Here is a 23928-nt window from a genome sequence, read left to right as displayed (position 1 = left end):
ACTGTTGTGAAACTGTGTTTGGATAAATCCCTCAACTTATCTGAGTCTTGTTTTCTCATCTTTAAATGTAGATAGAAGACCTACTTTCCCACATTGCTCTCAGGTTTAAAATACATCAATTAGGATACAGCAAAATCTGTTTGATGCTGAAAACTTTCCAGCAAGAATGAACCTTAGAACAAGTCATCTCTTATCTTTACTCTTGCGTATAACTACCAAAATCTACTCCATCTTCTGTGCTTAGGGATTTTATATCATTGGCATTTTTTATTTAGTGGGGAATGCATTGTATGGGGATATCAAACCTGCATTCTCTCCAAGCATTGACTGTAGTCTGATCTTAGTAGGTCGTGCACATATAATTTCACTATTTCTCAATTTATTTTGGTGCTGATGTAATTAGTAAAATATGATTTAAGAATGTTATGATACTTTTTAAAAATTGTGATGTCTTTTGTTCATCAAAGAGATACTTAAAAGCACATAGTCATCTGTGGATGTAGGTTGACAAAATCCTTTTTGAGATTGTAAAAGGAATCTTTGTACTTAAAATGTTTAAGGACCACTGATGTGTTTTGGCTTCATGAATCAATTAGATTTAGATTTTATTTTATTGTTTTAGAGATGGGAGTCTCACTTTGTCAACCTCGCTGGAGTGGAGCTCACCGCAGCCTCAAACTCTTGGGCTCAAGTTATCCTTCTGCCTCAGCCTTCTGAGTTGCTGGGACTAAAGGGTGTGCCACCATTTTTTTGTAGATGTGTGATCTCGCTGTGTTTCCCAGGCTGGTCTTGAACTCCTGGTTTCAAGTGATCCTCTTGCCTTGGCCTCGCAAAGTGTTGGGATTATGGGCGTGAGCCACCACTCCTGACTCCGATTTATTAATATATTTTATAAGGACATTTTAGGCCTTACGCATCAGTTTCTGAGGACAAGCTTTTCTCTGCACTCCATAATAAATCAGACGGTAGTGCAACAAAAAACGGTGACGATTTCCCTAAGAACAAACCAAGTGGAGAAGACTCCCTAATTGTCAGAACAGCGGGTAACCTGGGCAGATCTCTGAGGCTGTCCTTTAACACGCGCACTGAGAAACAGAAGACGATGGAAACAAAAGAATGCCTTCTTGCTCCCTCCCGCCGCCCCTCTTAGTCCCGCCCCGCCCCAGCCGCCCCGCGAGCCCCGCCTCTGCACGCGCTGGTTGACCCTCGCAGGCATGATGAAACTTCCCGCACGCATTACAGCAGCCCAGCCAGTATAAGCGCCAGCAGCCCTGCCGCCGGCATGCTGTCCACAGCCCTGGCCTCCGCTGCCCACATCGCCCTGACCTGTTTGCGCCCTGGTGAGCCGACCCCGGCGTCCCGCGCAGCACCCTCCTCGCGTGCTCTGGGGCTGCCCCGGGAGGAAGGAGGCGAGGATGCGTTCTTCAGCCTGGCACCCGGCAGACGCGGTTTGGGGGCGACGGCGGACGCTGTGGCTCCTGCGGTAGAGAGGGCGGGGCGGACGCCCAGCTCTTGTTGCGCACCTGGCAGCAAGAGGGTGCGGAAGGACCTCTCTGTCCTGGTACACTGAGGCATGAAGGGAACCATGGCCGGGAGGCAGAGCTACTCCAGAGAGAAGGCAGCGGCGGCCTGAGCCCCTGTAAATGTTATATATGTACTTTTTTTACTATGTGGCATCGAAGCCTGTGGACATTTTACCAGTCCAGAGCCTCTGTTTCGGACGGGTCGGAGCGTGCACGTGGCTAGGGCACAGTCAGGTGTCTGTGGTCCTGATCTAGGAAGCAGAGACTCCGGCTTTATCATCACCTCGGTGTCTGTGCTTTCCCCTTAAACTGCCTCCGTCCTCACCTGGACTCCCTCACCATGCCTCCTTTCCTCTCACTCCTCTGCCACCCCAGTACCCACCCCTCTCTGTAGACTGCAAGACTCAACAAGTGACTTGCTGAGCAAACCCTGAGAGAAGAGGTCTGTTTAGGGACACAGGAAGCCAAGTACAGAAAAAGCAAAAGAATTAGCATGGCTTTTTCAATGGATGTCTATTTTACAGGACTGGCTGTAGATTATTGTTATAGCTTTAAATAAAAGGATAGTTTTCGTCTCGGCCCATGGCCTACATTATTTCTTTACCGTCCATTGCCCTGGGCGCTTGACTAATAATTTAACAGCAGTTTTTTTTTTTAAATTTTAAATCATGATTCATTGCATTGCTGTAAGAGTAATTAGAGGTAAAGTAGGGCTTGAACCTGTCTGTAGTTCGTTACTTACTGAGATCTTAACATAAAAAAAGTAAGTTGAGAGGGTGAAGTTTTAAGTAGCGCTAAGTGGAATAGAAATTAAATGCACTGTAAGTGCGAAGTCCAATTCGGTAGGCGCTAGCCACCTGTAACTGTTGAGCACTTGAAATGGTGGCTAGTCCTAATTGAGATGTGTTGTGTTAAATACATTGGATTTTGTCGTTGGAGTAGGAAGAATAGTGCAAAATATCTGCTTGATAATTTTTTATATTGATTACATGTTAAAGTGATACTATTTGGGACATATTGAGTTAAGTATACTTAAAATTAATTTCACCTTTTTTTTAATGGGGCTACTAGTATATTTAAAATTACATACGTGACTCACATATTTATTGGACAGCCCTGCTCCAGAAGTTTAGGAAGAAATAAGAAAAATATTGAAAACAGGTAGCGGCAGTAGGAAGTTTGCCAACCTTTAAGACTGATTACAATAAAAATAGGTGACAGTTTTAATTGGCTTTTTCCTACTAGAAAAAATAAGTACATTTTACATGCCTCTTTGTTCTCCCTCCTTCTCCTCCAATTTAGTGGTTAGCTTGTATTTACTATAGCACGCTAAATATTCACTAAGCAGCGTTAAGAAGACTTAGGTAAATGATTCCCTGATGACCACACTTGATTTTCAAAGCACTTTCCTAACCCATTTTTAATTGGTACAGAGTCAAAGACAGATGGCTTATTAGTAGTCATCTCATTTAAATCTCATAGAATTTTCCCACTAAATCTCAAAGTAAGTAATTTGTTATAGGCTATTATAGGCTATTTGGTCAAGTGCATGGAAGGGACAGCATTAGGACATGTGGTAGTTCATTTCCAAATTACTTGAGATGATTTTCATTGTAATCATATATTATTTGGTTCTGGTTTTCCGGAAAAGCCAGCTAAACCTTTGTTTTATTTAGATATAAATGAAATATCTTCAAAGGATTGCTCAAAGTGACTTATGCAGCTTGAATATATATTTTTTCCTTAGGGTGTTTATCCCAAATTATCTGGCTATTTACTGCAATTTTCAGTTAAAAAAAATAGTTATTTTTCAAGTTAGAGATGTTTTAGTAAAAGCAGTCATTTTGAGCTGGCAGCAGCCAAATAAAACAGCCCTTTATTTCACAGTTGAGAGTTTGAAATTGGAAGTTAATTGATGTATGTAAGGATGATTTATTTGCTTCCAGGTTTATAGGAAGGAGCCCAGTTGTTTTTTTTTTTTTTTAGAAATGTTGTTGCTGTATATGTCCCACCTACTTTGCTTCCTTCCTAAACAATGCAACTTTCAGACAGAAATATTTGAGAACATTTTTGTCAGTTAGAACATTTTGATAGCAAACATTTTGTATCTTCTGTCAACTTAGAATGTTTTATTTGTTATAGCCAGGATATCTGATATCAAATTAAATTGCTTTATTTTCCCTTTAGACTTTCTTCAATCACACCTGAATAAATCACTTAGAGGTAAGCTAGATGTAATATAGTGAAATACTTAAAAGACCTGTGTATCTTAGTATTGCATTTACAGCAGTATGATTTTCTGTTGTACCCATTATATTCTACCTGCAGCTAGTTCAGTAAAGAGAGGGCATTTAACTGTCAAGAGAATCTGAGAGGAGACTCTAGTAATCTGGAAAGTCTCTTGGATCTTTGAGGGATTTGGGATGGAGAGAGTGGGGCTGGGATCTCTGGCTAGGTTGGAGCTAGCCTGCATTTGTATCTGTATCTTGGAAGCAGACTGAGAATGCAGAGACAGATGTGGCCTGGATGCTGCCAGCTCTAGCCAACCACTGAATCCTAAGGTGGGAGAGATGCAGGCTTTGGCTGGGTGCTAAGCTGCTATAGCTGGTTGAATGTAGAGGTCACTATCTTTTCTGAATACTAGTTAAGTAAATTAAATTATTCTCTACTCCCGTGTGTCTACCAACCTAATGGGAAATCGCTACAGAAAAGATGGTTTAAATTTTAGTCTTTGAAGTGGTTTAAGCACGTTTCTGGAATCAAGATTGAATGCAGACTTGGATTGGATATTGAATATTTTTTATTTGTCTGCTTTTCTCTCCATAGAGAGCTTATAGTTTCATTCCACCACGTGTGGCATTTGGCCCTGTTTGGCAGTGACGACTGCCTTTCTGTTCAGTGTCTGAATGCTATGTAGATTGCACACAGGGGTCCAGATGCATTCTGTTTTGAGAATGTCAGTGGATACACCAACAACTGCTTTGGATTTCACCAGAACCGCTGTTTGGAATGCAGCCAATTCAAGTGAAGAAATATCCATATTTGTGGCTCTGTTACAGTGGTGAAATCTACAACCATAAGAAGGTAAGGAAAAAGACACCAGATGTCTAGATGTGATTAAACTTAAGATCTTGTTGGTAATGATGATATTATGTATTCTGTATCATGCTTTTTACTTTGCAAAGCACACTATGTTCACTATCTCATTTGCTCAAGTATGTAGATAGGGAACTGATGAATGAAATGGTGAGTGAAATGACTTGATCACAAAAAAAGTGATAAAAATGGGGATTACAGTTCAGTTTCTTTGACTCTTAATTTTTTTTTATTTTTATTATACTATAAGTTCTTGGGTGCATGTGAAGAACGTGCAGTTTTGTTACATAGGTATACACGTGCCATGGTGGCTTCCTGCACCCATCAACCCATCATCTACGTCAGGTATTTCTCCTAATGTTATCCCTCCCCTAGCCCACCACCCCCTGACAGGCCCTGGTGGATGATGTTCCCCTCCCTATGTCCATGCATTCTCATTGTTCAACTCCCACTTATGAGTGAGAACATGCAGTGTTTGGCTTTCTGTTCTTGTAATAGTTTGCTAAGAATGATGATTTCCAGCTTCATCCATGTCCCTGCAAAGGACATGAACTCATCCATTTTTATGGCTGCATAGTGTTCCATGGTGTATATGTGCCACATTTTCTTTATCCAATCTATTATTGATGGACATTTAGGTTGGTTCCAAGTCTTTGATATTGTGAATAGTGCTGCAGTAAACATAAGTGTGCGTGTGTCTTTATAGCAGCATGATTTATAATCCTTTGGGTATATACCCAGTAATGGGATTGCTGGGTGAAATGGTATTTCTAGTTTTAGATCCTTGAGGAATCACCACAGTGTCTTCCACAATGGTAGAACTAATTTACATTCCCACTAACAGTGTGAAAGCACCCTTATTTCTCCACGTCCTCTCTAGCATCTGTTGTTTCCTGACTTTTTAATAATCGCCATTCTAACTGGCATGAGATTGTATCTCATTGTGGTTTTGATTGGCATTTCTCTAATGACCACTAATGATGAGCATTTTTCCATATGTCTGTTGGCTGCATAAATGTCTTCTTTTGAGAAGAGTCTGTTCATATCCTTCGCCCACTTTTTGATGGTGTTGTTTGTTTTTTTCTTGTAAATTTGTTTAAGTTTTTTGTAGATTCTGGATATTAGCCCTTTGTCAGATGGATAGAATGCAAAAATTTTCTCCCATTCTGTAGGTTGGCTGTTCACTCTGATGATAGTTTCTTTTGCAGTGCAGAAGCTCTTTAGTTAAGTTAGATCACATTTGTCAATTTTGGCTTTTGTTGCCATAGCTTTTGGTGTTTTAGACATGAAGTCTTTGCCGATGCCTATGTCCTGAATGGTATTGCCCAGGTTTTCTTCCAGGATTTTTATGGTCCTAGGTCTTAAGTTTAAGTCTTTGATCCATCTTGAGTTGATTTTTGTATAAGGTATAAGGAAGGGGTCCAGTTTCAGTTTTCTGCATATGGTTAGCCAGTTCTCCAAACAACATTTATTAAATAGGGAATCTTTTCCCCATTGCTTGTTTTTGTCAGGTTTGTCAAAAATCAGATTGTTGTAGATGTGTGGTTTTGTTTCTGAGGCCTCTGTTCTCTTCCATTGGTCTATATATCTGTTTTGGTACCAGTACCATGCTGTTTTGGTTACTATAGCCTTGTAGTATACTTTGAAGTCAGGTAGCGTGATGCCTCCAGCTTTGTTCTTCTTACCCAGGATTGTCTTGGCTATGCAGGCACTTTTTTGGTTCCATATGCAGTTTAAAGTAGTTTTTTCCAATTCTGTGAAGAAAGTCATTGGTAGCTTGATGGGGATAGCATTAAATCTTTAAATTACTTTGGGCAGTATGGCCATTTTCATGATATTGAGTGTTCCTAATCATAAGCATGGAATATTTTTCCATTTGTTTGTGTCCTCTCTTATTTCCTTGAGCAGTGGTTTGTAGTTCTCCTTGAAGAGGTCCTTTACATCCCATTTAGTTGTATTCCTAGGTATTTCAATCTCTTTGTAGCAATTATGAATGGGAGTTCACTCATGATTTGTGTCTCTGTTTGTCTGTTATTGGTGTATAGGAATGCTTGTAATTTTTGCACATTGATTTTGTATCCTGAGACTTTGCTGAATTTGCTTATCAGCTTAAGGAGATTTTGGGCTGAGAGGATGGGGTTTTCTAAATAGATAATCATGTCATCTGCAAACAGAGACAATTCGACTTCCTCTCTTTCTATTTGAATACCCTTTATTTCTTTCTCTTGCCTGATTGCCCTGGCCAGAACTTCCAATAGTATGTTGAATGGGAGTGGTGACAGAAGGCATGTTGAATAGGAGTGGTGTCTTGTACCAGTTTTCAAAGGAAATGCTTCTAGTTTTTGCCCATTCAGTATGATATTGGCTGTGGGTTTGTCATAAATAGCTCTTATTATTTTGAGATATGTTCCATTGATACCTAGTTTATTGAGAGTTTTTAGCATGAAGGGTGTTGAATTTTGTCAAAGGCCTTTTCTGCATCTATTGAGATAATCATGTGGGTTTTGTCATTGGTTCTGTTTATGTGATGAATTATGTTTATTGATTTGCATATGTTAAACCAGCCTTGCATCCCAGGGATGAAGCTGACTTGATCTTGGTGGATAAGCTTTTTGCTGTGCTGCTGGCTTCAGTTTGCCAGTATTTTGTTGAGGATTTTTGCATTGATGTTCATCAGGGATATTGGCCTGAAATTTTTTGTTTGTTTGTTTTATCTCTGCCAGGTTTTGGTATCAGGATGATGGTGGCCTCATAGAATGAGTTTGGGAGGATTCCCTCTTTTTCTATTGTTTGGAATAGTTTCAGAAGTAATGGTACCAGCTCCTCTTTGTACCTCAGGTAAAATTCAGCTGTGAATCTGTCTGGTGCTGCACTTTTTTTGTTTGGTAGGCTGTTAATTACTGCCTCAATTTCAGCACTTGTTAGTGGTCTATTAAGGGATTCGACTTCTTTCTGGTATTGTCTTGGGAGGGTGTATGTGTCCAGGAATTTATCTGTTTCTTCTAGATTTTAGTTTGTGTGGAGGTGTTTATAGTATTTTCTGATGATAGTTTGTATTTCTGTGGGATCAGTGGTGATATCCCCTTTATCATTTTTTATTGCATCTATTTGATTCTTCTCTCTTTTCTTCTTTATTAGTCTGGCTAGTGGTATATCTATTTTGTTGATCTTTTTATAAAACCACCTCCTGGATTCACTGATTTTTTTGAAGGATTTTTTCATGACTCTGTCTCCTTCAGTTCTGCTCTGATCTTAGTTATTTCTTGTCTTCTGCTAGATTTTGAATTTGTTTGCTGTTGTTTCTCTATTTCTTGTAATTTTGATGTTAGGGTGTCAATTTTAGATCTTTCCTGCTTTCTCTTGTGGGCATTTAGTGCTATAATTTTCCCTCTACACCCTGCTTTAAATGTGTCCCAGAGATTCTGGTACATTGTGTCTTTGTTCTCATTGGTTTCAAAGAACATCTTACTGCTGCCTTCATTACATTATTCACCCAGTAGTCATTCAGTAGCAGGTTGTTCAGTTTCCAGTAGTTGTGTGGTTTTGAGTGAGTTTCTTAACCCTGATTTCTAATTTGATTGCACTGTGGTCTGAGAGACTTTTTGTTATGATTTCCATTCTTTTACATTTGCTGAGGAATATTTTGCTTTCAATTATGTGGTCAATATTAGAATAAATGTGATGAGGTGCTGAAAAGAATGTATATTCTTTTGATTTGGGGTGGAGAGTTTTATAGATGTCTATTAGGTCTGCCTGGTCCAGTGCTTAGTTCAAGTCCTGAATAATCTTGTTCAGTTTCTGTCTTATAGATCTGTAGAATATTGACAGTGGGGTGTTAAAGTCTCCCACTATTATTGTGTGGGAGTCTAAGTCTCTTTGTAGGTCTCTTAAGAACTTGCTTTATGAATCTGGGTGCTCCTGTATTGGATGCATATATATTTAGGATACTTAGCTCTTCTTACTGCGTTGATCCCCTCACCATTATATAATGCCCTTCTTGTCTCTTGATTTTTGTTGGTTTAAATTATGTTTTATCAGAGATTAGGATTGCAACTCCTGCTTTTTTTTTTTTTTTGCTTTCCATTTGCTTGGTAAATAGTTCTCCATCCCTTTATTTTGAGCCTATGTGTGTCTTTGCATGTGAGATGGGTCTCCTGAATACAGCACACTGATGGGTCTTTACTCTTCTTCCAGTTTACCAGTCTGTAAACAGCATTTAGCCTATTTACATTTAAGGTTAATATTGTTACATGTGAATTTGTTCCTGTCATTATGATGCTAACTGGTTGTTTTGCCCATTAGTTGATGCAGTTTCTTCATAGTGTTGACATTCTTTACAATTGGGTATGTTTTTGCAGTGGCTGGTACCTGTTGTTCCTTTCTGTGTTTAGTGCTTCCTTCGGGAGATCTTGTAAGGCAGGCCTGGTGGTGACAAAATCTGTCAGCATTTTCTTGCCTGTAAAGTATTTTATTTCTCCTTCGCTTATGAAGTTTAGTTTGGCTGGATATGAAATTCTGGGTTGAAAATTCTTTTTTTTAAAGAATGTTGAATATTGGCCCCCAGTCTCTTCTGGCTTGTAGGGTTTCTGCAGAGAGATCCACTGTTAGTCTAATGGGATTCCTTTTATGGGTAACCCGACCTTTCTCTCTGGCTGCCCTTAACATTTTTTTCCTTCATTTCAACCTTGGTGAATCTGACAATTATGTGTCTTGAGGTTGCTCTTCTTAAGGAGTATCTTTGTGGTATTCTGTCTATTTCCTGAATTTGAATGTTGGCCTGTCTTGCTTGGTTGGGAAGTTCTCCTGGATAATCTCCTGAAGAGTATTTTCCAACTTGGTTCCATTCTTCTCTTCACTTTCAGGTATACCAATCAAACGTAGATTTGGTCTTTCCCATAGTCCCATATTTCTTGAAGGCTTTGTTTGTTCCCTTTTGTTCTTTTTTCTCTAATCTTGTCTTCTGTCTTTATTTCATTAACTTGATCTTCAATCACGGATATCCTTACTTCTACTTGATCGATTTGGCTATTGGTACTTGTGTATGCTTCACGAAGTTCTTGTGCTGTTTTTCAGCTCCATCAGGTCATTTATGTTCTTCTCTACACTGGTTATTGTAGTTAGTAATTTGTCTAACCTTTTTTCAAGGTTCTTAGCTTCCTTGCATTGAGTTAGAACATGCTCCTTTAGCTCAGAGGAGTTTGTTATTACCCACCTTCTGAAGCCTCCTTCTGTCAATTTGTCAAACTCACTATCTGTCCGGTTTTATTCCCTTGCTGGCGAGGAGTTGTGATTCTTTGTTGGAGAAGAGGCATTCTGGTTTCTGGAATTTTCAGCTTTTTTTGTGCTGGTTTCTCCCCATCTTTGTAGATTTATGTACCTTTGGTCTTTGATGTTGGTGACCTTCGGATGGGGTCTTTGAGTGCATGTGCTATTCCTTTCTGTTTGTTAGTTTTCCTTCTGACAGGCCCCTCTGCTGCCAGTCTGCTGGAGTTTGCTGGAGGTCCAATCCTGACCCTCTTTGCCTGGGTATTACCAGTGGGGGCTGCAGAACAGCAAAGATTGCTGCCTGATCTTTTCTCTGGAAGCTTTATCCCAGAGGGGCACCTGCCAGATGCCAACAGAGGTCTCCTGTATGAGATGTCTGTCAACCCCTACTGGGAGGTGTCTTTCAGTCAGGATACACACGGGTCAGGGACCAACTTGTGGAGGCAATCTGACCCTTAGCAGAGATCAACTGCTGTGTTGTGAGGTCCACTGCTCTCATCAGAGCTGTCAGGGATGTTTAAATCTGCTGAAGTTTCACCCACAGCCGCCCCTTTCCCCAGGTGCTCTGTCCCAGGGAGATGGCAGTTTTAACTATAAGTCCCTGACTGGGGCTGCTGCCTTTTTTTCAGAGATGCCTTGACTGGAGGAGAAATCTGGCAGTCTGGGCACAGCAGCCTTGCTGAGCTGCTGTGGCCTCTGCCCAGTTTGAACTTCTCAGCAGCTTCGTTTACACTCTGAGGGTAAAACCGCCTACTCAAGGCTCAGCAATGGCAGATGCCCCTCCCTGCATCAACCTGGAAGTTCCTGGGTGGATCTCAGACTGCTGCTGTGCTGGTAGCAAGAATTTCAAGCTAGTTTGCTGGGGTCCATGGGAGTGGGACCTGCCGAGCCAGACCACTTGGCTTCCTGGCTTCAGCACCCCTTTCCAGGGGAGTGAACGTTTCTGTCTCACTGGCATTCCAGGCGCCACTGGGGTATGGAAAAAAAGAGCTCCTGCAGCTAGTTTGGTGTCTGCCCAAATGGCTGCCCAGCTTGAAACCCAGGGCGCTTGTGGGGTAGGAACAGGAGGAAACCTCCCGGTTTGCAGGTTGCGAAGACCATGGGACAAGTGCAGTGTCTGTGCCAGAGTTCCTCAGGCTCAGTCCCTCATGGCTTCTCTTGGGTAGAGGAGAAAATTCCCTAACCCCTTGCCATTCCCAGGTGAGGCAACACTCCACCCTGCTTCAGCTCTCCCTCCATGGGCTGCACCCATTGTCCAACCAGTCCCAATGAGATGAACCAGGTATCTCAGTTGGAAATGCAAAAATCACCCACCTTCTGCGTCAACCTCGCTGGGAGCTGCAGACCAGAGCTCTTCCTATTCAGCCATTGTGCCAGCCTCCAACTCTTAGGATTTTTTCTCTTTCTCCCCAGACTTTTTTTTTTTTTTTTGAGACGGAGTCTCGCTGTCACCCAGGCTGGAGTGCAGTGGCGCGATCTCGGCTCACCGCATGCTCCGCCCCCCAGGGTTCACGCCATTCTCCTGCCTCACCCTCCTGAGTAGCTGGGACTACAGGTGCCTGCCACCTCGCCCGGCTAATTTTTTTGTATTTTTAGTAGAGACGGGGGTTTCACCGTGTTAGCCAGGATGGTCTCGATCTCCTGACCTCATGATCCACCCACCTTGGCCTCCCAAAGTGCTGGGATTACAGGCGTGAGCCACTGCGCCTGGCCTCTCCCCAGATTTTCATTTTGAAAAAAATTCTAACATACAGAAAATAACAGAAGCACCCAGATTGAATACTCATTAGTGTTTTGTCATATTTGCTTGATTTTTCTTTCTACCCTGCCCCCCTACATGCACACACATCTTTTTTGCTGAATCATTTGAGACTATGGTGCAGATATTATGACACTTACTCCTAAATATATAAGCATTTATCTCCTAAGAATAAGGACATTCTTCTACATAACATCAATACCCTTATTAAACCTAAGAATCCATAATACCACCTCATATTCAGTTTATACTTAAATTTCCCTAAGTGTCTGGAGATTATCTTTTTTTTTTTTTTTTTTTTTTTTTTTTGACAGTGTCTCACTCATCCAGGCTGGAGTACAGTGGTGCAGTCTCGGCTCACTGCAACCTCTGCCTCCCAGGTTCAAGCGATTCTCCTGCCTCAGCCTCCTGAGTAGCTGGGAGTACAGGCACCTGCCACCATGCCCAGCTAATTTTTTGTATTTTAGTAAAGACGGATTTTCACCATGTTGCCCAGGGTGGTCTGGAACTCCTAAGCTCAGTCAATCTGCCCACCTTGTCCTCTCAAATTGCTTCCAAGATTATCTTTATAGCTGGTTTTTGTTTGTTTTGAGCCAGATGTCATTCAAGTTTCATGCATTTGGTTGTGATGTTTCATGGTATTTTTTGAGACTTCTTAATACATACCTGTCATGCATTGATAGAGATTTATATTCTAACCACGTTTTGGACATTTTTATCTCAAACAATAGCTTTTGTCATTGTTGCTTGCTCATAGGAACACTCTTAATAATAGTCTCATTTAAAAAGTTAAAATATTTATTCATGAAATTTCATTCACACAGTTTTTATTCCTTATTAAGAGCCTGCCATGCACTAGACATCATTTTTCTAGGTGATTGGAGATGAAATGGTGAAAAGGAAAGGCAAGAATGGAATTTCCTGCTAGTGGAAAATAGAAGGAGAAAGTATGAAAATTTTTTTCTGTCTAAGTCAAGTCAGTGTCATATACAAGAGAATACTAGGTGGTATTATGGCATTATCAGCTTGGCTTTCCCTTAAATGAAATAGGAAGTGCCCTGTTTTACTTGAACAGTGTTGTTTCTTTTGTTAAAAAGTTATAAGAAGTTAAATATTTTGAAAATAATTAATTTCTACTCTAAATTCGTCAAATGTTATATTTGTAAAAGTAGAGAAGTTCGTTCCATTGCTTCTACCAAGCATCTAAGATTGTGTACTTGGGGAAGCTAGAAATATGTCTAATTAGCAAAATGTATATTTTAGGCTTATATAAAGTATTCTGCAACATAAGCTCAAAAATCCCCCCACCACCTTTTTGATAAAAATAAAGTTTACCACCACAATAAAATACAGCCAGAGGTGTGCTGGGAGTGGAGGGAGACTGAATGAAAGAAAAGAGGAATGGGGTAAAGGCTGGGGCAAAGAGCAGGCCCTCTCCCGGCAGGGGAGTATCAGGGGCCTGCAGCCAAGTCAAATGACAGCATCACTTCAGGAAGCAAGATTAGAGGGCTTCTATCTAAGATGCAGCATTGGAGTTTGGTTTAAGAGAGTAGGACATGATACATCCATTACTCAAAGGACCCTTCTCTTTTTAAAATAAATTACCTGCAAAGATTAGGCCAAAGAGATGGGCAAGGTAGATTTGGGAAGCTGTTGCTTGCTAATGTCACCGAATGCTTGATGGTCACTTATGCTTCAGGCAGTTTAGCCCAGAACAGTCAGCAGAAGATTGTTTCCAGACCCCAACTGCTAGTTATAGGATCATTCCTCATACAGCAGAGAGGGGTGACCAGGTAGTGGCTTTATAGTCACTGCAGACAAAGCCCATTTTTGGACAGTTCAGTGAGGGCTTATAGACAAAAGTTTCACAAATTATGGAGTGAGCCGGATGGAGTGTGAAGTGTATTTATGGGTCATGCAATAAATAATAGGTTTACTTTTTGAAATTCAAAAACATGTTTTAAACTTATCTAGGACTTCCACCTGATTTAAACCTCTTCTTTCTCTAATGTCAGCCAGAAATGTACAATATACAAAGAAGAATACATCAAGGACCTTTTTGTCCTCGTAGTTTGCCAGTGATGGTGGAGAGTGTCAGAATTGGGGAGTAGCCTAATCAAACCTTCTTACTCTGCATGCAGTGGCAGTCCCTTTGCTGTCCCTTTGGGGCATGCTGACTAATAAAGCACCACCATCATTTTATCTGTCAGTGAGGCGTAGCTTTAATGCTACTGCATTGGTGGAAGCACTGGGTGTTGTCATCCACCTCTGGGGACCAGCAGCTTTGTTTTGGATCATGTATCTTTTATTTTGATGGAGCTATTTATTTTTCAGGGAATGATGCCAAATGATGTTTGTCCCTTTGCTTTACATTTTTATAGCTAGGTCTTCAAAGCTGAACTGGAGAAACTTCTTAGCCAATACTATTTTCTCAAACCAAAAGTTTACAGTTGCAGAAGTCATGTTTTTTAGTGTCATGGCAACCAGGCAACCTATTGTCTTAACTTAAATTTAGGGGTTGAGCATCCCTAATCTGAAAATCTGAAATTTGAAATGCTCCAAACTGTGAAACTTTTTGAGCACTGACATGACACTACATGTGCATTTTGATGTCACAGTCAAAATGCAGGTCTACAACACACAGTTTATTTGGCATTCTCTAGGGAAAAAAGACCCTCTCATCCTGCTTCAGCTGCAGTATAACTTTTCTACACATGCTCAGATTTCCCCATGCAAGCACGTCCACAAAGGGTAATAGAATGGCTCATGTGCAAGCAGGACACGCCAATGGCAGGATCCCCACAGATGGGACCTATGTGCATTACCCGTTGTGTATTTTTGCTTATTCTCTGCTCTGTGGTGTTAAGATACTGAAAATGTCAACAAGGCCTGTAGATATCCCTATGAGCAGCAATGATAAGGAAAAGTAGAAACATTTATAACACAGAAAGTTAAGCTGTTGGAGAAATTGGACTATAGTTTAAACATACAGATGACATGGTGAAAATGTGTGATAGAGATTTTGAAGGACTAGAGCTACCTGCATTCATAACAGAACAAGAGGTCATGTCAGTTTATAAAATCAAAGATTTCCTTTTTGTTTATTTATTTATTTATTTTTATTATTATACTTTAAGTTTTAGGGTACATGTGCACATTGTGCAGGTTAGTTACATATGTATACATGTGCCATGTTGGTGCGCTGCACCCACTATCTCGTCATCTAGCATTAGGTATATCTCCCAATGCTATCCCTCCCCCCTCCCCCAACCCCACAACAGTCCCCAGAGTGTGATATTCCCCTTCCTGTGTCCATGTGATCTCATTGTTCAATTCCCACCTATGAGTGAGAATATGCGGTGTTTGGTTTTTTGTTCTTGCGATAGTTTACTGAGAATGATGATTTCCAATTTCATCCATGTCCCTACAAAGGACATGAACTCATCATTTTTTATGGCTGCATAGTATTCCATGGTGTATATGTGCCACATTTTCTTAATCCAGTCTATCATTGTTGGACATTTGGGTTGGTTCCAAGTGCTTGCTATTGTGAATAGAGCCGCAATAAACATACGTGTGCATGTGTCTTTATAGCAGCATGATTTATATTCCTTTGGGTATATACCCAGTAATGAGATGGCTGGGTCAAATGGTATTTCTAGTTCTAGATCACTGAGGAATCGCCACACTGACTTCCACAATGGTTGAACTAGTTTACAGTCCCACCAACAGTGTAAAAGTGTTCCTATTTCTCCACATCCTCTCCAGCACCTGTTGTTTCCTGACTTTTTAATGATTGCCATTCTAACTGGTGTGAGATGGTATCTCATTGTGGTTTTGATTTGCATTTCTCTGATGGCTAGTGATGATGAGCATTTTTTCATGTGTTTTTTGGCTGCATAAATGTCTTCTTTTGAGAAGTGTCTGTTCATGTCCTTTGCTCACTTTTTGATGGGGTTGTTTGTTTTTTTCTTGTAAATTTGTTTGAGTTCATTGTAGATTCTGCATATTAGCCCTTTGTCAGATGAGTAGGTTGTGAAAATTTTCTTTTGAAAGGATCAACAAAATTGATAGACTGCTAGCAAGACTAATAAAAACAGAGAGAAGACTCAAATAGACACAATAAAAAATGATAAAGGGGATATCACCACCGATCCCACAGAAATACAAACTACCATCAGAGAATACTACAAACACCTCTACGCAAATAAACTAGAAAATCTAGAAGAAATGGATAAATTCCTCGACACATACACTCTGCCAAGACTAAACCAGGAAGAAGTTGACTCTGAATAGACCAATAACAGGATCTGAAATTGTGGCAATAATCAATAGCTTACCAACCAAAAAGAGTCCAGGACCAGATGGATTCACAGCCGAATTCTACCAGAGGTACAGGGAGGAGCTGGTACCATTCCTTCTGAAACTATTCCAATCAATAGAAAAAGAGGGAATCCTCCCTAATTCATTTTATGAAGCCAGCATCATTCTGATACCAAAGCCAGGCAGAGACACAACAAAAAAAGAGAATTTTAGACCAATATCCTTGATGAACATTGATGCAAAAATCCTCAATAAAATACTGGCAAAACGAATCCAGCAGCACATCAAAAAGCTTATCCACCATGATCAAGTGGGCTTCATCCCTGGGATGCAAGGCTGGTTCAATATACACAAATCAATAAATGTAATCCAGCATATAAACAGAGCCAAAGACAAAAACCACATGATTATCTCAATAGATGCAGAAAAAGCCTTTGACAAAATTCAGCAACCCTTCATGCTAAAAACTCTCAATAAATTAGGTATTGATGGGACATATTTCAAAATAATAAGAGCTATCTATGAGAAACCCACAGCCAATATCATACTGAATGGGCAAAAACTGGAAGCTGGCACATTCCCTTTGAAAACTGGCACAAGACAGGGATGCCCTCTCTCACCACTCCTATTCAACATAGTGTTGGAAGTTCTGGCCAGGGCAATTAGGCAGGAGAAGGAAATAAAGGGTATTCAATTAGGAAAAGAGGAAGTCAAATTGTCCCTGTTTGCAGACGACATGATTGTATATCTAGAAAACCCCACTGTCTCAGCCCAAAATCTCCTTAAGCTGATAAGCAACTTCAGCAAAGTCTCAGGATACAAAATCAATGTACAAAAATTCACAAGCATTCTTATACACCAACAACAGACAAACAGAGAGCCAAATCATGAGTGAACTCCCATTCACAATTGCTTCAAAGAGAATAAAATACCTAGGAATCCAACTTACAAGGGATGTGAAGGACCTCTTCAAGAAGAACTACAAACCACTGCACAATGAAATAAAAGAGGATACAAACAAATGGAAGAACATTCCATGCTCATGGGTAGGAAGAATGAATATTGTGAAAATGGCCATACTGCCCAAGGTAATTTACAGATTCAATGCCATCCCCATCAAGCTACCAAGGCCTTTCTTCACAGAATTGGAAAAAACTACTTTAAAGTTCATATGGAACCAAAAAAGAGCCCGCCTCGCCAAGTCAATCCTAAGCCAAAAGAACAAAGCTGGAAGCATCACACTACCTGACTTCAAACTATACTACAAGGCGACAGTAACCAAAACAGCATGGTACTGGTACCAAAACAGAGATATAGATCAATGGAACAGAACAGAGCCCTCAGAAATAACGCCGCATATCTACAACCATCTGATCTTTGACAAACCTGAGAAAAACAAACAATGGGGAAAGAATTCCCTATTTAATAAATGGTGCTGGGAAAACTGGCTAGCCATATGTAGAAAGCTGAAACTGGATCCCTTCCTTACACCTTATACAAAAATCAATTCAAGATGGATTAAAGACTTAAACGTTAGACCTAAAACCATAAAAACCCTAGAAGAAAACCTAGGCATTACCATTCAGGACATAGGCATGGGCAAGGACTTCATGTCTAAAACACCAAAAGCAATGGCAACAAAAGACAAAATTGACAAATGGGATCTAATTAAACTAAAGAGCTTCTGCACAGCAAAAGAAACTACCATCAGAGTGAACAGGCAAAATCAAAGATTTCCAAGACAAAAGCCACTGTTAATGAGGCAGATGACTCTGGAGAAACATTTTAAAAAGCCATGTGGCAGAATGGCTCCTCAACCTCAGAGGACTCGCCTCCTAGTCACTCAAGTCTTCTGATATTTCTTCTTATCTAAAAAAAAGAAAAAAATACAGTGTATAGTAACATTTTAATCAAAAAACACAGAATTGTAGGTAGAGTTTGAATGCCTGCCATTGTTTGTACAGCTGTTTAACAGCTGATGCAGGTATTCTGGTTATTATTTTTTACTGTATTAATGTATTACTGTATTAATTACAGTAATTAATTAATTACTGTAATTACAGTAATTAATTGCAGTAATTAATTAATTACTGTAATTACAGTAATTAATTACAGTAATTAATTACAGTAATTAATGTATTACTGTATTAATGTATTATTTATTTTTTACTGTATTAATGGTATGTCACATTTTTTACTTATGTGTGAATAAGTGTATGAAAATGATTGCTCATCAGTAGCATATAAATTCAGAGACAGGAATCATGGTCAATGATGTCAAACAGCCATAGGTTTTCCCATGGTAGCTGAGATAGTGACACCTTTGCTTTCTGATGGTTCCATGTACACAAACTTTGTTTCATGCACAAGTTTATTTGAAATATTATATAAAATTACCTTTGGAGTATGTGTATAAGATATATGAAACATAAATGAATTTCATGTTTAGACCTGGGTCTTATCCCCCAGATATCTCACATATATGCAAATATTCCAAAATCCAAAAATAAATAAATAAATAAATAAAAACCCAAAACCTTTCTGGTTTCAAACATTTCAGATAAGGGATACTCAATCTGCATATACATAAACATATATGTATTACATGCATAGTATGTATATTATATGCATTTCCATTCTTCCACAGGTTACATTTACAGGTTACAGGTTCTGATACGTTCCCATTATATTCTGTTTATCAGACTGCAACTACAATTTTCATGGGTTCAGCTTTATGTTGAACAGAATTTGCAGAATTATGAGTTGAAGCAAACCCTAGTTTGATATTGCTATGATTCTCCTAAATCACCAAAGTGCATGAAATGATTATAGAGCTCAGAAATACTGAAACAACTTTGCAATAAAAATATTATTAGTGAATGTACAAGGAGTGTAATATTTTGGTTTTGCTAGTGGTTCTTAAGATACAACAGCATTTTGAATTTGAATATCAGACCAAAATGGATGGTGAGTTAATTTTTCATCTTTATGACAAAGGAGGAAATGAGCAAACAATTTGTGTGTTGGATGGTGTGTTTGCAATTTTTTTACTGGATACTGCCAATAAGAAAGTGTTCCTGGGCAGAGATACATAAGGATTCAGACCTTTGTTTAAAGCAATGACAGAAGACCGATTTTTGGCTGTATGTTCAGAAGCTAAAGGTAATAATAAATTTTTCTATAGATTTTCATTATTATCTTGGTTGTGTGTTTTCTTTTAAATTATATTTGAAAATCTCTTAGAGAGCAATCCAGAAGCTTACCAGTAACTAATTAAGTTACGAGTCTTTACCTTTTTTAAAAATAACAGAGGAGTTGTACTCTCCTTTTCAGCACTTCAATTCTGTAATCCTTGAAGGATGAGTTTTTAGTGCAATCATTTATTTTTTGCTGTGCTAATAGATGCTCTGCATCTAGCTTGATCCTAAGTGCAGTTTTAAGTTTTCCTGTGCCATACTGTAATGGAAGGGTTGGCTCTGCAATTATTGCACTGCAGTACTTTGCTGCAGTTATAGCACAGCAAATATTAGGATTTCAAAAACAGCTTTATTGGTAATTCACATACCATGTAATTCACTCACTTGAAGTATACAGTTCAGTGGATTTTAGTATATTCACAGATGTTGGTAACCAACACTCCAATCAATTTTAGAATTGTTTTTCCACCAAAACCTATGCCCTTTACCTTATTTTTTACTGGAAGAGTCAACCAGGGTTTTTAATTTTTTTTATTATTATTTTTTTTGAGATGGTGTCTTGCTCAGTTGCCCAGCCCAGGCTGCAGTGCAGTGGTGTGATCATAGCTTAGTGCAGACTTGAAATTTTGGGCTCAATCAATCCTCCCACCTCAGCCTGCCTAGTAGCTAGGAGTGCAGGCACTCACCAGAACTCCCTGCCTCCTGTGCCCTTTAGCTTTCAATTCCATCTCTCTATATCCATCATCTGCACTCCTGAAGTTGTAGCCCTGGCAACCACCAATCTTTCTGCCTCTGGATTCCCTATTCTGTATGTTTCATATAAATGGGATTATATATCATATGGGCTTTTGTGACTGGATTCTTTCACTTGGCATAATGCTTTCAAAATTTGTCTATGCTGTGACATGTATCAGTACTTACTTTATGGCCAAATGATATTCCACTACATGGATACACTGGATTTTGTTTATCCACTTGACAGTTGATGGATATTGAGGACATTGTTTACCCCTTTTGGCTATTACGAATAATGCTGCTATAAACATTCGTGTACAAGTTTTTGCATAGACATTTCCCTTGGATGTATATCTAGTAGTAGAATTGCTGGGACACATGATAACTATGTATAATTGAGGAACTGCCAGACTACTTTTGAAATGGCTACATTATTTTTTATTCCCTCCAGCAGTTTATTAAAATTTCAGTTTCTCTACATCTTCACAAACACTTACTGTGTCACTTTTTAATTCTAGCCTTTCTAATGTATGTGAAGTGGTATCTCATTGTAGTTTTGATTTGTATTTTCCTGTTTACAATGATGTCCAGCATCTTATCTCATGCTTATTGGCCATTTGTATAACTTCTTTGGAGAAATATTTCTTCAGATCCTATGCCATTTTTTTTTTCCTTCTAGGGATCATTTTATTTTGGAAACATAATAGACTTTATTTTTTTAGAGCCGTTTTAGAAAAAATTGAGAGAAAAGTGCTGAGAGTTCACATATGCTTCCGCTACAGTGCCCCTGCCCAATTTTCCCAGCTCTTAACATCTTGCATTACTCTGCTACATTTATTATATTTGGTGAACTGATACTTATATATTAACTGAAGTTCATAGTTTACATTAGGGTTCACTCTATGTGTTTTATAGATTTTTGGATTTGACAAATGTATAATGTCATGTACCCACCATTAAAGTATTATGTAGAACAGTTTCATTGCCCTAAAAATCTCCTGTGCTCCACTGATTCATTCCTCTCCCTCTTCCTCCTAAACCCCCAGTCGTTACTGATCTTTTTACTTTTCTAATTTTGCTTTTCCCAGAATGTCATAAAATAGTTGTAGTCACATAGTATGGAGCCTTTTCAGACTGGCTTCTTTCACCTAGCAGTATACACTTAGGTTTCTTCCGTGTTTTTTCATGGCTTGATAGCTCATTTTTTAAATTGCTGAATGATATTCCATTTGTTGGCATGTACTGCAGTTTGTTTATCCATTCTTGAATTATCAATCCCTAATTGGGTTATTTTGTCTTTTTATTACTGAACTGTAATAGTTCCTTATGTATTCTAGGTACAAATCCCTTGTGTTCATCAGGGTTGCAGAATACAAAATCAATATACAAAAATCAGTGGTATTTCACACACTTTAACTGAGTACTACATACTTGCAATGAGCAATCTGAAAATGAAATTAAGAAAGCAACTTCATGGCCGGGTGCAGTGGCTCATGCCTGTAATCCCAGCACTTTGGGAGGCCGAGGAGGGTGGATCATGAGGTCAGGAGATGTAGACCTTCCTGGCTAACACGGTGAAACCCTGTCTCTACTAAAAATACAAAAAATTAGCCAGGTGTTGTGGCGGGCACCTGTAGTCCCAGCTACTCAGGAGGCTGAGGCAGGAGAATGGCATGAACCTGGGAGGCAGAGCTTGCAGTGAGCTGAGATCCTGCCACTGGACTCCAGCCTGGGCGACAGAGTGAGACTCCATCTCAAAAAAAAAAAAAAAAAAAAAAGAAAAAGAAAAAAGAAAGCAACTTCATTTATCATAGTATCAAAAAGAATAAAATACTTAGAAATCAATTTAAGAAGTATAAAACATGTACTCTGAAAACCATAAAACATTGTTGAAGGAAATGAAAGAAGATCTAAATAAATGGAAAAGTATCCCATGATCATGGACGAAGGCTAAACATTGTTAAGATGGCAGTCCTCCCTAAACTGATCTACAGATTTAACTTCATCCCTATCAGAATGCCAGATGAGTTTTTTGTAAAATCGACAAGCTGACTCTCAAATTCATATGGAATTGCAATGGACTAAGAATAGCCAAAATAATCTTTTGAAAATGAGGAACAAAGTAGGAGAACTCATACTTACGGCTTTAAAACTTACTTCAAGACAATGGTAATAAGGACAGCATAATACTGGCAGGATAGATGTATAGACCAGTGGGATAGAATTGAGAGTCAGATATGAACTTATACATAAATAATCAACTGATTTTTGACAAGGGTGCCAAGATTATTTAGTGTATATATGTATATGTATATGAATATGTATATCATATATTTGTCAGTTGCCAGGACTGCTGGGCAAGCCTGGCAAAGAGAACACTGAGGAAAAGCAGCCTCCCGCTCCCTGTACCTTCTCTGAGCCTGATGATCACTTGATATGGAACTATAATCACATCCAGTTTACCCTCTGAAATTCCTTGATTGTTCTTTTTTATATCCTTGACACTGTCCTTTTCCAGACCAAATGATCTTATCTGAAATACTGCAAGAATTTTCCTTTCTCAGTGCTTTTAGAATAATCTGTCATAAACTCATCTGATTATAGTACTGCCTGCTTAAAACTTTTTAATTACTCCCCATTCCCTACCCGGCCTGTGTGGCTCACTTGAGCTCTGCTAGCTGGTGAGGGAATCTGGGTCCTTTTCCTGGTATTTGAATTCAGTGTTACACAGGTTACTGGCTGGATTGACAATCTCAAATTGTAAATCACGAGTATTCCATGTAGGTAGTCTGTTACGATTTACAATAAAACATTAATGTTTGTATCAAAGATCATGGTGATGTAATGTTGGGTACTGTCTGTGAGAATTGAGGAAATTTAAATTATATGGTTTTATTTACATATATGTATAACAACTAGTTAAGGGATAGATGTCTTCTTATCTGACTTTAAAGTAGCTAAGAATGGATCATTGTGATTGTTAAAGGTCTGGGAACCATGGCTATTTTCTGAAAATACCTCAGGGATGACAAATAAATGACTGCCAGCCTATCATAACATTAGGACTCCAGTTCATCCCTTTACTTCATAAGTGTGTTTTTTCCTTTTGTGTATATTTGCTTTAGTATAGAAAATAGGTTTTCTTGATTAGAAATCTATCTAAGAAGAAATTGAACACTGGAGATTTTTCTATTGCTTTGAATTACTAAAAGTTAGTGTAATTTGGCAGTATATCCCTGTGTCATTATTTTCTCTCTGGTAAGTAGATGGTTGGGCTTTGGGTGATTAAATTTTTTTTCCTATTTTGCTTATTGAATGGACATGTGTTTGTATTAAAAAAGGGAAAATAAATAGGAATGTAGAGGATGTTAACTAATCGTGAAAGTTATTGGGAAGGGTTACCTAATTTGAATAAATGTATCATTTTGAATTTGTAGGTCTTGTTACATTGAAGCACTTCAAGGCTCCCTTTTTAAAAGTGGAGCCCTTTCTTCCTGGACACTATGAAGTTTTTGATTTAAAGCCAAATGGCCAAGTTGCATCCGTGGTAATGGTTAAATATCATCACTGTCGGGATGAACCCCCACACGCGCTCTATTACAATGTGGAGAAACTCTTTCCAGGTAGCAGACACCCACCCACCCACCTATTCCCCATCCTTCTCTAAGGGAAAAAGTTGTAAGTTGTACTTTCACATCATTTGAATGATTTTAGTTTCAAGACCTACTTCCTATTTTGTTTGGAGGGAATACATAAAGATTTGGCAGACTCCAGCATTGAGTAAATGCCATCATGATAGATGTTGATGATTGTGTATTTTATTTCAATAACTCATCCAGCCCAAGATTTTCTGGAGGTGTTTGATTTATTTGCCGTGTTTATAGGTTTTGAGACAGAAACTGTGAAGAACAAACTCTGGATCCTTTTTAATGATGCTATAAAAAGGCGTTTGATGACAGACAGGTTGCCTTTTATCAGGTGAAGTCAATTAAGAAACCTAATTATACTTAGTGCATGTTTAATTGAAATG

General features: G+C 39.0%; 1 pseudogene; it reads left to right on the top strand.

Moving 5' to 3' along the window:
• The first annotated feature begins 4419 nt into the window (after positions 1-4419).
• LOC100981233 (asparagine synthetase [glutamine-hydrolyzing]-like) overlaps positions 4420-23928 on the top strand; it is a 34937-nt pseudogene continuing 15428 nt past the window's right edge.

The sequence above is a fragment of the Pan paniscus genome, chromosome 7 (assembly GCF_029289425.2).
Source record: "Pan paniscus chromosome 7, NHGRI_mPanPan1-v2.0_pri, whole genome shotgun sequence".
In the NCBI taxonomy this organism is placed as follows: Eukaryota; Metazoa; Chordata; class Mammalia; order Primates; family Hominidae; genus Pan; species Pan paniscus.
The sequence above is the reverse complement of the archived record's forward strand: the minus strand, read 5'-3'. Positions and strand labels throughout refer to the sequence as shown.